General features: G+C 41.6%; 1 protein-coding gene across 3 annotated transcripts in view; it reads right to left on the bottom strand.

Annotated features, from left to right (window-relative positions):
• Window positions 1–10,807, bottom strand: part of fstl4 (follistatin-like 4) — a 214,138-nt gene extending 203,331 nt beyond the window's left edge. For 2 of the 3 annotated variants that reach the window (XM_086226465.1, XM_086226466.1), the window contains exon 1: window positions 10,524–10,807. The gene's annotated coding sequence lies outside the window, so the exon portion shown is untranslated. The remainder of the gene's footprint in view (window positions 1–10,523) is intronic. The other variant, XM_086226463.1, reaches the window with a different exon arrangement.
• Between the last annotated feature and the right edge of the window lie 2,108 nt (window positions 10,808–12,915).

Genomic DNA, 12,915 nt, shown 5'->3' with positions numbered 1-12,915 from the left:
CCGTTTTCTAAAGTAGGACGCCTTTCATGGCCTGTATTTCTGTCCAAAGTCAAAGCTGGAGCTCTGTACCACCTCACTGCTGTGTGTACGCCTCAGTTAACCTGGGCTGTGTTGTACACGCCCTGAGGCATGCTGTCAAAAAACCTTGCCTGATGACAACCTGACAACTCCATCCATCTTATTTACCCGCTGGACAGTGCAGATCTGCCGTGGCAATCAATAATGTTCACAATTAGTTTCCCTCTTGGGGGTGAAGGCAGAAGGGGGTCCACAAGGGGGAGGCGCAGGTTGGCCGGCGGTCCCTGACACAGCTGGACAGCATGTGTACGTGTGGCCCAGGTCCATACCAGCCACATGTCCTGACATTAGTGAACATCCCAGGGGAAGCACTGACATTTCCATATGTCCAGTAGAGAGGAAGGAGGAGTGTGTACCACGGTTCGTCTGCAAGTGTGCATGTGTGCGTGCAGTTCTGCACGTGTTTGTTCTCTCCACTATGTGTGGCCACTCATGTGCGTTGTTTTGGTTTTCACCTTGGCTTGCTGACCTGGAAAATCTCCTCCAAAAAAGGGCAGTTGAGAAGCTGAGGAGGACTCTCTGGAGGAGGAAGATAGATCGAAATCCAGGTGTAACAACAGATAATTGTTGTTTGTCATCAGAGTGTCTGGAAGTTATTCCTGACCAACAGGGCTTGACCACCCACAGCAGCAATGGAGCATACAAGGACCAGTGTGACTGGGATGCCCTCAGCAGCCTGACACAAAATGGTGTTAAACACAATGTGTCAGGCCTTGTTGAGACTTCCTGCCTAAATCTTAACTTTTTTTTCTTCTTTTCTTTTTTTTTTGACATAAGATTGTATCCAGATGGATTTTTAAAAAGGCCTGCATGAGGAAAAAAAAGTGATTTTTGCAAATCTGCCCAAAACAACATTGGCAGGAGGTTTGAAATGTGATTTCCCTTCAATTTTCTAGTTTGTCTCACACGCAAATAGAATTTCAAAGTGTCTTTTGCATCATTCACAGGCTGTCTTCACAGACAACGCTTTCCACCAGTCACTCCATGCAGATGGTACCATTGCTCTTGCTGCGCAGTGAAGGCTGCCATGACTGCAGCACGGTACATCATGATGAATACCAGCTTCCTCCCCATCAGTGAGTTGAAGGTGCTACAGAGGAGTTCAGCACCATGAACTGACAGTCTTGAAAACACCTCTCATCCTTTTGCTTTGGAAAGCCATCATGCATTGTTACTGAGGCGTACATTGTAACCATAGCAATATCTGGACACAAGACATCTGATGCCATCACTTGATGCAATAATCAATTTCCTGCAGTCTGAACGAGGTCTAAGACAGGATGATCTCAAGTCCTTGTGTGCCTTCAACCTCAAATGAGATCCATTGTCAGTTGAGGACAAAATTTTAAAATGAGGATATTTAACATCTTGAAATGGGGATGCGTTGTTCTTTTTTTTATCTTTTAATCTTTAATCAAGGGTTATATTCTGCCTAAGTGCTGTTCTCCAATTAAAAAGGTGTTTAAATTGAAGCTGAATCATTAAATATTCTCAAAAACTATTTGGATACATTCCAAATGTTTGGTTTTTTTTTTAAGTTCTAAATTAAAGTCAACACCTTGAACGAATGACAGTTGAAGGTCAACAAATGAGTCTTCCTTTACTGGTAAAACTGGATATTATGTGTTTCTGGGCTCTGCTGCCGATATCAAGGTTCCTCTGCTGATCACAATGTCTTCTCTTCTAACCAATTACCTTTCTTCAACCTCTTCTAAACTCATCCAAATGCTTATCTGGCAGAAGTACTTACAATACATAAAAAGGCACATTTCCTCTTTTATGTTTTTAGAAATTATTAATGTTGCTTAACCCTTTTAAAATCCTAAGAGGACGGCAAATACATATTCGATTTCCCCGGAGGGAAGCGAAGAAAGTCTGCACTAGCAAGTTGTTCTGCAGGAATATTACTCCGTGCTGAAAAATCTATTAACTCAGCAATACAAAAATCACGAAACCAATAAAAGATGTACCCTCCTTTAATAAATGAGACATCAGCAGAGAGAAAATTGTTACTCAAGCACATGCACAACTTCAGGCTGCTGTTTTGTAGGATTTAAGAAAGAAGTCTAATTTATCAGGTGTGGCCTCTTGGGCTGTAGCCCTGTATGTTTTCTCTTAAGTCCTGAATCTTAAGATGTTTGAAATACTTTTTTTTTTTTTGTCATTTTCTTACCATCTCTCTAATGACAGGTAGCGAGCTGACAACAGCTAATTACTTTGAAAGGAGCCAGGTGAGACACTGGGGGCAATAACACAGGAGAGGAGCAGGAGAGGAAGGACGACAAGATGAGAAGTGAGAATGAGGGAAGTGAGAGAGAAGTAAAAACAAAATGTAGGAAAAAAAAAACAGAAAAATGATGTGATCTTTTACATGCTCATGATCAGAATCCTTGATATTTTTGTCTTAAATCATTTTATTTAGTTTGAAGTCTTTTCCAGGGGATAAATGCAGAGCTGACAGAAAGGTTGCTGTGTTTACATTTTACCTGTTTTTAGACTGACAAAACTGTCAGAGAAAAGGCGGCAACAAAAGGATGTGGGCTCAGCAGGAAGATTTTCATGGGCAGCTAATATGCTGGTTGGTTTTTTTTCTCCAAAAGATGTACAGGTTGCTCAATATTCTATTGTCTGAGATGGTTTGGCAAAAAGTCTAAATAGGTTTTGTTAACAAGGAATCTCCCAGAGTAAACATGCTCCCCGGACCCCCTTGGGTTTGGGCTAAACTCTGACTTTGTAAATGTGGCTCCTTCCCTGAGGTTCACTTTGTGTCCTAATCCATAATCTGATAACTTAAAAAACTGACGCTGTGTCAGTTTGGTTGTAAAACACGTGTATCTCATCAACCTGGATGTCTTTGAAGGTTAAAGACGGGGGTCTCAGTCGCCTGTGGCGCTGCTAAATCACTGCGTGTCAGCGTTAAACTTTGATCGTGACAAATAATGGTGTTTTCATGTGAGCCCACGCATTGGACATCAATAAAGCCTAATGGCGTGTCAGCCTTATTAATAGATTACTGCACAGAGCTCATAAAAACACAATATCCCATCAAGTCTAAAGGCCCTAATGATCCCACAATGTCTAGTAAAGTCACTGTAGGTCCCATCCCCTGATGGATGTAAGCTCTTAGTCCATTTTATCTTACCGCAGTTTAAGAGAACGGGAAATGTAAAGGGGGGCAAGCCAGTATGATTACCTGCAGCTGTGTGCAAGAAAGGAGAGTCCCAGTGTAGCTGGAAGTGCAGTAAATCACTGAACTGAATATTAAAGTGAACTAAAAGGTGAAGAAATATGTTGACTGATGTGACGTTCATGAATAATGTAGGCCTCAACCCAAATGTGGTTGGAGCATCTTTCAGATATATTCTTATCACATGTTTGTATTTCATTTTTCATCACAATGTCCCCCGTTCAGACAGGATCTTCCAAGATGTGGGTGATTTGGCAGAGACGTGTAGGATTCTGCCACTGTGGTGCAAAGACGGTTAGAAATCTGGCATTATATTAAAAGAAAATTTAAAATGAAAAATTTTAAAATGCAGGCAGGAGGCAAAAAAGCATTTGTTGACAAAACCCTTCATCACTGGTTAAATTGATATACCAGTGAAACTACAAACTATGTCAGAAATATAGATTGAATTACTGGTGGTGAACAACCACAAACTAATGGTGGGAGCAGAAAATGGCTTGTTTTATAATATCTTGCCACTACGATATATGAGCAAGGTCAGACTGAGAAAGAATCAACCCTTGGGACCTCTCATCTGGACCAGGGTGGGAGGAGGTGACCAAGGTCACAACCACCGCACCTGTCTTCATCAGGGGGACTTTCAGCCATTTTGGAACCATGTAACCCCCAGTTAGAGCATTTTGTCAAGTTGGCTTCATGCAACGGGTCAATTTTTTCCCTGTATTTCTATCCTCATTATGCTGATGGTGGCAGCCTTGTGACCCACTGAGAGGGCCAGCACATCTGGCATTTACTAAAACTGCCATTCTGAACCTGTACACTGGTTTTTAAAACATGATCTTCCACACAAAAATCCTCCCTGACAGCAGACCAACAAGTCAGGTTATAGAGGGGAGCGTTGTTGCTTGCATCCCTCTTCAGTGTCTGTACATCTCAATAATCTCACACCTGACAAGCCTTCAGGGCCACATCCCCACCCATCAGCTCAGATCAACTGATGCCAACCTTTGACCCTGAGCACTAGGACCCGGTTGGGGGACAGAGCATTGGCCACTGCTGGTCCAACAGTTCCCTCACCAAACAAGAAGTCAAACTCGCTCATCTAACTCAAAAATCTTCTCAGAACTCAAAATCAGACTCCACTGCCCCCCCCCCTGACCTAAAACACAAACCTCTGTCTTTTATTTTGCAAAAATGTTACATTTTACGTCTAATTAAATCCACCGAGCTGCTTTATGCCATTTACCAATGCAACTGCAACTGCATTTCCTTTTTGTTTATTTTATACGTAAAGTGTCTTTGATTATACCACAAAAAGCAGTGACAAATCATGTCTATCATTGTTAACCTGAGGATCAATTTCCACAGTCACAGTTGCTGATTCTATCAGATGACTCATGTTTGCAGTTAATTGGAGTATGAGGGAGGAAACTTCATGGAGAAGCAAGCATTAAGTACAGGGTTCATGTAAAGGCTTCCTGGGGGGTTCGTCATTGATACCATCTTAGTTGGTATTGATTTATAATTCAGCGGCTTCGCCCACAACACTGGATGGATGCACTGGGATCGTACTTGAATTCTACTAGTCCCCACCATCACCGACTGCATTTACATCCTGTCATCGACATGGTGATATAAAGCAACAGTGGGCAATACACAAACATATTAAAGTGCTGAAATGACACCCGTGTGACTCTCTTTTTGTCGGATCTTATTACCAAAGAGTGCAGTCACAAACACCTCCTCAGGCTAATAATGGAGTTTGAAGTGAATAAGAAAAATACCAAGTGTTGTAGTGTGAGTGCAAACGCCTGCAGAAAGCTTAGCATCATTTAGAAATACATTAACCCGCTGTAGTGAAGCAGATACGCATGTAGCTATGCGTGTGTGAAACCAGCACAAAAAGACTGTCGAAACCCTCCTAACAGAGCACGGCAGAGTTTGATGTGATGTCAAGTCTAAACTGGAAATACCTCCTTTATTCATTGCACATAGATGGTTCTTTAATATATCTGAGTATCATTTTGCTCCTATTTACCTTTGGACCGCTGCGTTCTGTGGCTACATGGTTCCTGTTGAGGCACACTTCATCTGAATAGGTCTATAGGTGTGAAATAATCCAGGAATACCACAAGGGATCCTGGCTGGATAACTGGAACCCAGCCATGTGATTGTAATTGTTGCAGCTTGGATGAATGCACACCGTGCAGCAGTTTTATGGTTTTATCATTTGGGTAGAGAGGTAGAAAAGGGGTGTTGGCCTCTCAATATTTCTCATTTTCATATTTACACTTCCTTTGAAAAATGATAATTCATGCTGCATTTAATTGGACTTTTCATCCTCTCTGACTCAAATTAAAGCGTGCATTTTACCGTTGCGTCACTTTTAACTTAAATGTCACCCAGTTACACAGTGGATGGACAAGTATGAGAAATGCCAGGTATGTTGAAACATGGGTTTTTTTCCTTCCATCACTGCCACGTCATACTGCACAGTGTAAGATACTCCTGAAAGCAACCACAACAGACACAGCTTGACTTCTTATCCAACTGAATGTATACAGTATATACTGTATATAGTACAGTAAACTTTGCAGGCTGAAGGAATAAATGTAACTGGCACATCCTCTACCCATCCCCCAATGATAACGGTCAATATGGACATGAAAATCTGTTTGTCCACTGGCATTTAAGGCTCTCTGAAGAAAAGCTGTGACGAAACATGAAGATTCAGAAGTTATTGAAGGGCGTCAGGAAGGATTTAAACCCTGATAAAGACCTACCGCAATTATTCCTGCAAGTTGTGAATATTTGATATCTGTCTGGCCACTTTTTGTCACTTGTTAATTTGTTTCGTCACTTTTCAGTTCTTGTTTATTTGTGGACGGGCAGATTCACGAGCTGAATCCCAAACCTATTATTGACCCAGAGCTGAAAACAATGCCTTTCCACAGAAGAGTTCATCAAAGCCGACTCTTCAACGGTTAACTGAGGATGGAGGAAACATCATACAAATGCACATTCCCTCTTTCTGACTTGAAGTATTATTTTTGATCCTGCACATTAGCTTATAACATATCATACTCTCCTTATGGAATATGTAGTGATGGTAAAACTTGAAGCACTTTGTCCCTAAATACACTTGACCCTGATACATGCAGCATCAATAAAATAAGTCTTTATTTTATAGCAAAGGCTGTGCGTGTTGTTAGTGGATGTTCTGCCCTTACAGGGACTGCTGTAAAGGCTTAAGCCCTCATCAGGCAAAGGACCAAGCAGGAAAATATGTTTAACATAAAAAAGATGTTGCAAAAATAAAAAGGTTTTACGTAACCGTAGTGACAACGGCTTCCTGTTTTCAGGGGAAGAGGCGAGCAAGGGTTTTCTAAAGCTTTTATACCCTCCTCAGGGGACAAGAGGATGAGGGCAAGTTTGGGATTGAGCCTCCATGTAATTATACCTGTTTGGTGTAATTCCTTCACACAGAGGTCAGATGTTTTTACTCGCTATGATTACAACCCTAACTGGTAATTACTCTGAGTAACCAGACACTTCGCTGAGTCTCCTCCTCCTCCTCCTCCTCTTCTTCTTCCCTCAGGTCTCACAGTTGCTGTTGTTATCCTATTGTGTCTCAAGTAAATTTCCCAAAGTGGGATTTCAGCTAATGTCAATAAATGTTGGCCTAAATGGCAATTAGCGTTGCCCTGATGGTGTGTGCGTCTCCATACAAGGGGCCTCTAGTGAGAGTGCTGAACATGTGTTATGATAACTTTCCTTGCGTCGTGTTCTCAGGGAGTCGCAGGAGAGGCTGTTTCATCCAGCCACCAGTGTCGTCTAATTATTTCTAGCCCCCTGTTGTGCAACACGTTCAGAATCTCCTCTGCCTGCCCTCCTGCTGCGCAGCTCTCCAACTCTTCCGCGACTCGATCTCATTAGAGATGGTGGCTATGCTCCCTGTCTTCTTCAACTCTATCTCTGTTTGTTTCTCTCTCGTCTTTCTTAGAGTGCCTCTCCAAACAGTAAAACACTTTAAGATTCCACTCCTGGCAGAACAAACCCAAAATGTAATCAGGTGTAAACACAAAGCCTGACAAATTCTTCCATGCCCCACACTCACACACAAGCCCAATCATTTTAATTCAAGCCCATGCATGCAAGTACTATGGATAGAACACACACACACACACACACACACACACACACACACACACTTCCATAGGCCGCATGAGCAATTTTGGTATTACCCTGACATTTATATTGCAAATTTACTGACACATTTATTTGACAATGTTGTTCTTAGCAAATTCACCAACGATGTGTTACATTAGCATTCATGATAATCTGCACTCTGATGCAGATCATTTCTTCTGCATTTGTTTCTAAGCTGAAAAGCTTCCAATTGTGTCCTCTTCTTCTCTCAAGCATCTTCACCCAAAATACCATGAATTTATTAATGGAGACCGCAAATAACCAAGAAACATGTGCAACATAACTTTTGCCTCACTTCCATCCTTTGCATTCACGGTGATGTAAAGTGACACATAAATAGTCTAGCCATGTTGTCATCTTCCTAATGTTAAGCTGCACTTCATTTGGTTTTTGGAACACTTTAAGCACTGAGTCACTTCAGGATGATGGACAAAGCCCCCTAGAAACAGTTTTTACATTTCTGTTAATCTACGGCATTTCAAACAGCTTTCATTTTGAATAGTGCCGTGTCAGCTGTTTACACCCACAATCCAGCCCAGATGTTGAACTATTCTATTACGTATTGAACCAATTTGTGTTCTTGAGGCTTTAAGAAGAAATGTCAAGTGCACCGCTAACTTAAGAACACCTCCAGTGCTGAAGCTGAGGTATCCTACGGCTGCAGGGAAGGAGCGGAAACCAAGAAGTCCTGGATTTGGAAGCATCCATTGGATATATGATATAATAAATAGATGCTTGACATCATGTTGACCAAACACTGTGTGTCCAATGATGCACAGGTGCACAGTCACTGAACACAAATGCATGAGAAACAGGAGGAGCCCTGGGAGAGCATCCCCCTGCCTAGATAGAGAGAGCGATAAAGAGAGAGATAGAGAGAAATATTGAGAGATAAAGCAAGAGAGATAGAGAGTGATAAAGAGAGAGAGAGAGATTGATAAAGCGAGAGCTAGAGAGACAAAGAAAAACAGATAAAGAGAGAGATAGAGTTAGAGATAGATAGAGTAGAGAGGGAGATAGATAAATAGAGGGAGATAGATAACGAGAGAGAGAGAGAGAGAAAAATAGATATCTCCAAGTTAAATTGATCTGCTCCATGTAATGGGTTCCTCATTGGGCCATGCACCCTCCAAATGGCATCACATTACCTTCTTAGCAAAGCAAATGATAGGCAAATATGCTTTCTAAACCTAATTTAACATGACTCAGTGATTAATTTAGTTTTCGTTATTACGTGACGCTTTGTCCTTCTCATCTTGTACTGTGCTACAGTAACAGTATCTATCCATATTCAGATACCTTAGTCACAACAATATTTTATCCATAATAAAAATGGGGGTAGGGATCGAAAGAAAGGTGACTTATTCAAAGCAGCAGCAGCAGCAGCTCCCGTAGTACGAATCAGCTGCAGCTGCTGAGTGTGTGAACTCAGCCAGACACACTAGTTGTGAGACATCCTGCAGGCTTTTCCATGGAGATTTCTCAGGGAACATAAAAGCCTTTTTCCCCTCACCCATGTTGAACCTTAAGGGACAGACAAAAGAACGGATGCATTTTGGCTTCAGATGACTTATTTATATTTTGTTTCAGCTTAAACGAAATTTTCACTTGCTCTTATTTACATTATGCAATATTACCACCGAAACCAGATTCACAAAAGTTAGGTGACATAACGTTTTCTTTTTCCCAAAACTGGTTTCAAAAATCAAATTGTTATACTCAATTAAAATGTCAATGACATTTAAATGTTAATGTTGTCCACAACCAAAGGTAGGGCTCTTGGCACAAAGGATACATGTCAGTCTCTGGCGGTTTCCAAGGTGATGGTAAATGCAAGGAAGGATTGAGAGACAAAAACACCAAGTAAAATGTCAGCTTCCAGCGACCATAATCATTTGTGTGTCACTTTCGAAAAACAATACACCCAGTGCTTAATTTTTAGGAAATCAAAATCCATAGCAGTGGTCTCAAAATATCCTTGGTTCTTAGCGGTACAGATTACACAACAGAGCAGAAGCAATCCTTTGAGATTCCATCTTCTTCTATATAGTTTTAGCGAACCTAAGGTTTCTGTTCTTGCCTGACGAAAACTACCTGGTGTGAGTTTTTCTTCTTGAGATTCCAACTATTTCAAGGTTAACCATAGCCTCTCTGGTCATTCCCTGTTGACCTCCCACATCAATAATTATTTCTGTGGCAAATTCCATTCAGAAACTTTGTATTTCAAGCAGTTGGCGGTATTGCAGACAGACCTGGCAAACCATACCTTGTAAATAAGGGGGATCATGGGATTATTTCAGCAGCACAGCAACGATTTGTTGTGTGGTTTTTTTTCACCATGATCAGTGAAACAAAGAATGAGTGACGCAGGGTTTTAACTGTTGTCCTTTGTCTGAATGAGATGGATGATTGTTCTCTGCTGTTAAGAGAGCAGGGACAGCTGCCACCCCATGACTACGTTGGACACTTCAGTGCAGTTAAACCAATCACTGCCTGTGTAGCCTACAATATCCTCACCAGAGAAAACTGACAGTTTAACTCAAGAATGTGTGAGGATTTCAGCTAAATAATAGAAACAACCACCAAGTAGGAAATTCAGCTCCAACACAGACCAGTATACGGCAAGAAACACCAAACAAAGCACAGCACAGCACTGGACATATCTATCTCATGAAAAAAATGGAACTCAAAAATGGATGCCATGATCTGTGAACTCCATTTAAACCTGAAACCTGTTTGCCAGATGGATCGGGGCAGACGCCATGTCACGACTCCATATCAGCAACATGTCTGGTCCATTTTTAACTGCACAGTTTCTATACAAGATCTAGAAAATGTGAAACAGTTGTTGGAATAGAAGCCCAATGCCCAGTTTCTAACACGGATATAATCAATAGTTTCCCATTAATTTAACCACAAGGCAGAGCACAGAGATGAGAGCCAGTCAAACAAATTGTTGCTATCACTCAACATTGGTAGCATGTCTACCACGGTCACACTAAAAAGAGGAGTCAGGCGGTCTAACAGGGAACAAGCAGCACAAACTTACCAGGTCCATAAACGGTGAGTCCAGAAGCAAAGGCAAACAAATCCAACATGGAGTCAACCACAAACGAAGTCCACTGACCGAGGTCAGGCCCAGGGATAAACCAAGAGCAGGGAGACAACAAACAGGAGACGGAATTGGCTGGAGAGGAAGCAGCGAGCGAAAACCTGAAAGGGGAACAAACAGGGCAAAAGACCAAGTCAGTAACAAGACACAGGTGAATTGGATTAGAGTGGTACAGGTAATCAAAATGAGCGGGAAAAAGACAGGAAGTAAGAAAAAAACATTACCCAGCAGGACAGAACTACAAAATAAAAGAGGAAGTGATACAGAAAGACTGAATCCAGACAAGAATATGAAATTGTCCATCCTATATTTTTACCACATCTTCAATGAAGGGAGGAGCGGTTTTTGCTTACCTGCACCTTTAAAAAAGTCATAGTATGTTTGTTTGCACAAATTTAAATTTAGTTGACGAATCCGTGCCTCATTTTACATGCAAATTCTAGCTGTCATTGTGCAGTGAAACATGGGCGCTCTCAAAACATTGCTTTTTTTTTTTTACTTATTTATTGATGCATTGAATTCATTAAAGCAATGCCTGCATTTTGCTTACATAATTTATCACACTTGCTTCTTTTTCTCTGAAAGGAGGGGAAGGCACCGTCTGTTTTTGGCTCTTTTTCCCGTATTCTTTTTTTTTCTTTCCTAATTTAACAAAAGGAACACGATATACAAACTATATGGCATAAATCTGTCTAAATTGTTTTTTTTTTTAATCATCAAATCATGAATCCTCCCTCACTCCCACTCGCCCTCCCCCCCTAAAACCCTCTAGTGAACCAGAATAGGGAGCCATGGCATTGCTACAGATATACGATTATGTTACTTCTTCTAGCAACCCATGCTCGGAGAGACATGTCAGTACTTCAGTTACAGGGAAAATTAAATCACTGCTTATACAATTTGAGCATAAACCCATCGTCCCATCTGTCCATTACTGTTTCCACTGGATCAGAGATGTCATGACAGCACAGGTCACTCGGGAGATGTAGTCTCTTCAGCGTGTCCTGGTTCTGCCCTGTGGTCTCCTCTCAGTTAGTCATGCTTGAGTAGCTGAGGGAGTCTGGACTCTTCACAAGGTTCTCCACCCACCCGAACCAACCCTTCTCAATGCAGAGTACAAGCTACAGAAAACACACACACACACACACACACACACAAACAAACAAAAATCTCATTTCAGTTACTTGTTTCCCCATAGTCTTTCAGTCATTACAGGGAACTTGTGACCACACAGGTGATGAGGTAAGAGCGGGAACTGAGCGATGATTGAGCTGCTCTGTATGAGCTCGGTGTGTATATGTGTGTACGTCCTCGTGAAGGTGACGCTGCAGGCAACATCAGGTTTGGTCTGATTAGCTGTGCCTCTGTTCAAAGAGATTGCTTCAGGTATACACCACCTTTAATTCACAGATACACACACACACACCCTCCTTCCCTCTACTTTATGGGAGCCATAGGGGTCTTTGCCATAATTCTTGTGAATAAATGGAATGTTTAAACGGGGCAATATTTGATTTAGTGATGGAGGGTTCAGCAGTGCAGATAAAGCCATCTGCAGGCATTCTCTTGTTCTCATCATTCATCATTACTCAGCTTTTTATGACAGAACTTATTCCAGGGGACAAAACAAGATGTGCACTTAGAGATTAGGGAAGAGTGTTCGGTGTTATCAGGCAAAAGGAAAGCAAGACAGACTGTGAAGAGATTCTCATATCCATCTGAAGTAAATTAAATGCCCGCATTCACCAAAATCCTTTACAGCTGTGCCGCCTCTGTACAGCAGACTGCATTACCTGGTATTTTTTTAGAAGAAAGGTTTATGGAAATATATGATGTCCTTCCTTAAAAACCCTGCAAATAACACACTGTCTGAAACGGTTTTACAACAGTTTTTGTGGCTGTAAATTCTTTACAGGATAAGCTCTTGAATGGTTTAATTTGATGAAAATCTACACTGTTCAAAGCAGCTACGAAAATACACCATATATCATTCATAATCAGTCAGCCGGTTGAAGCTATTCACTATTGAGAGCAGCTCCACCAAGTTTCATGGAGTTCTATGAATTGCCCTCTTAAATGGTGTCCACTCACAGGTCCTCTCTTCCAGCGATCCTCCAGGTCACCTTCACTACACGATGCAGGGTCCTCTAACTGGGTGGGTACAAGTGGGGTACCGCACTGTTGCACGATTTATCAGAGCGGTATCAATAGTTCTCCTATGAAGTTCAACAACAGTTTCTGTGACAGTCTGGCCTTTTTTAGTTTCCTGGGGTATAAAAGTCTAGATTGGGCCATGTCTGCTTGATTCACTTCACTAACAGTGTTGCTC

Source organism: Aulostomus chinensis, chromosome 15 (genome assembly GCF_037954235.1).
Source record: "Aulostomus chinensis isolate RoL2024-O1b breed Wild chromosome 15, RoL_Achi_v1.0, whole genome shotgun sequence".
NCBI classification, from domain to species: Eukaryota; Metazoa; Chordata; class Actinopteri; order Syngnathiformes; family Aulostomidae; genus Aulostomus; species Aulostomus chinensis.
Note: the sequence above shows the minus strand (reverse complement) of the source record. Positions and strands in the feature narration are given on the sequence as shown.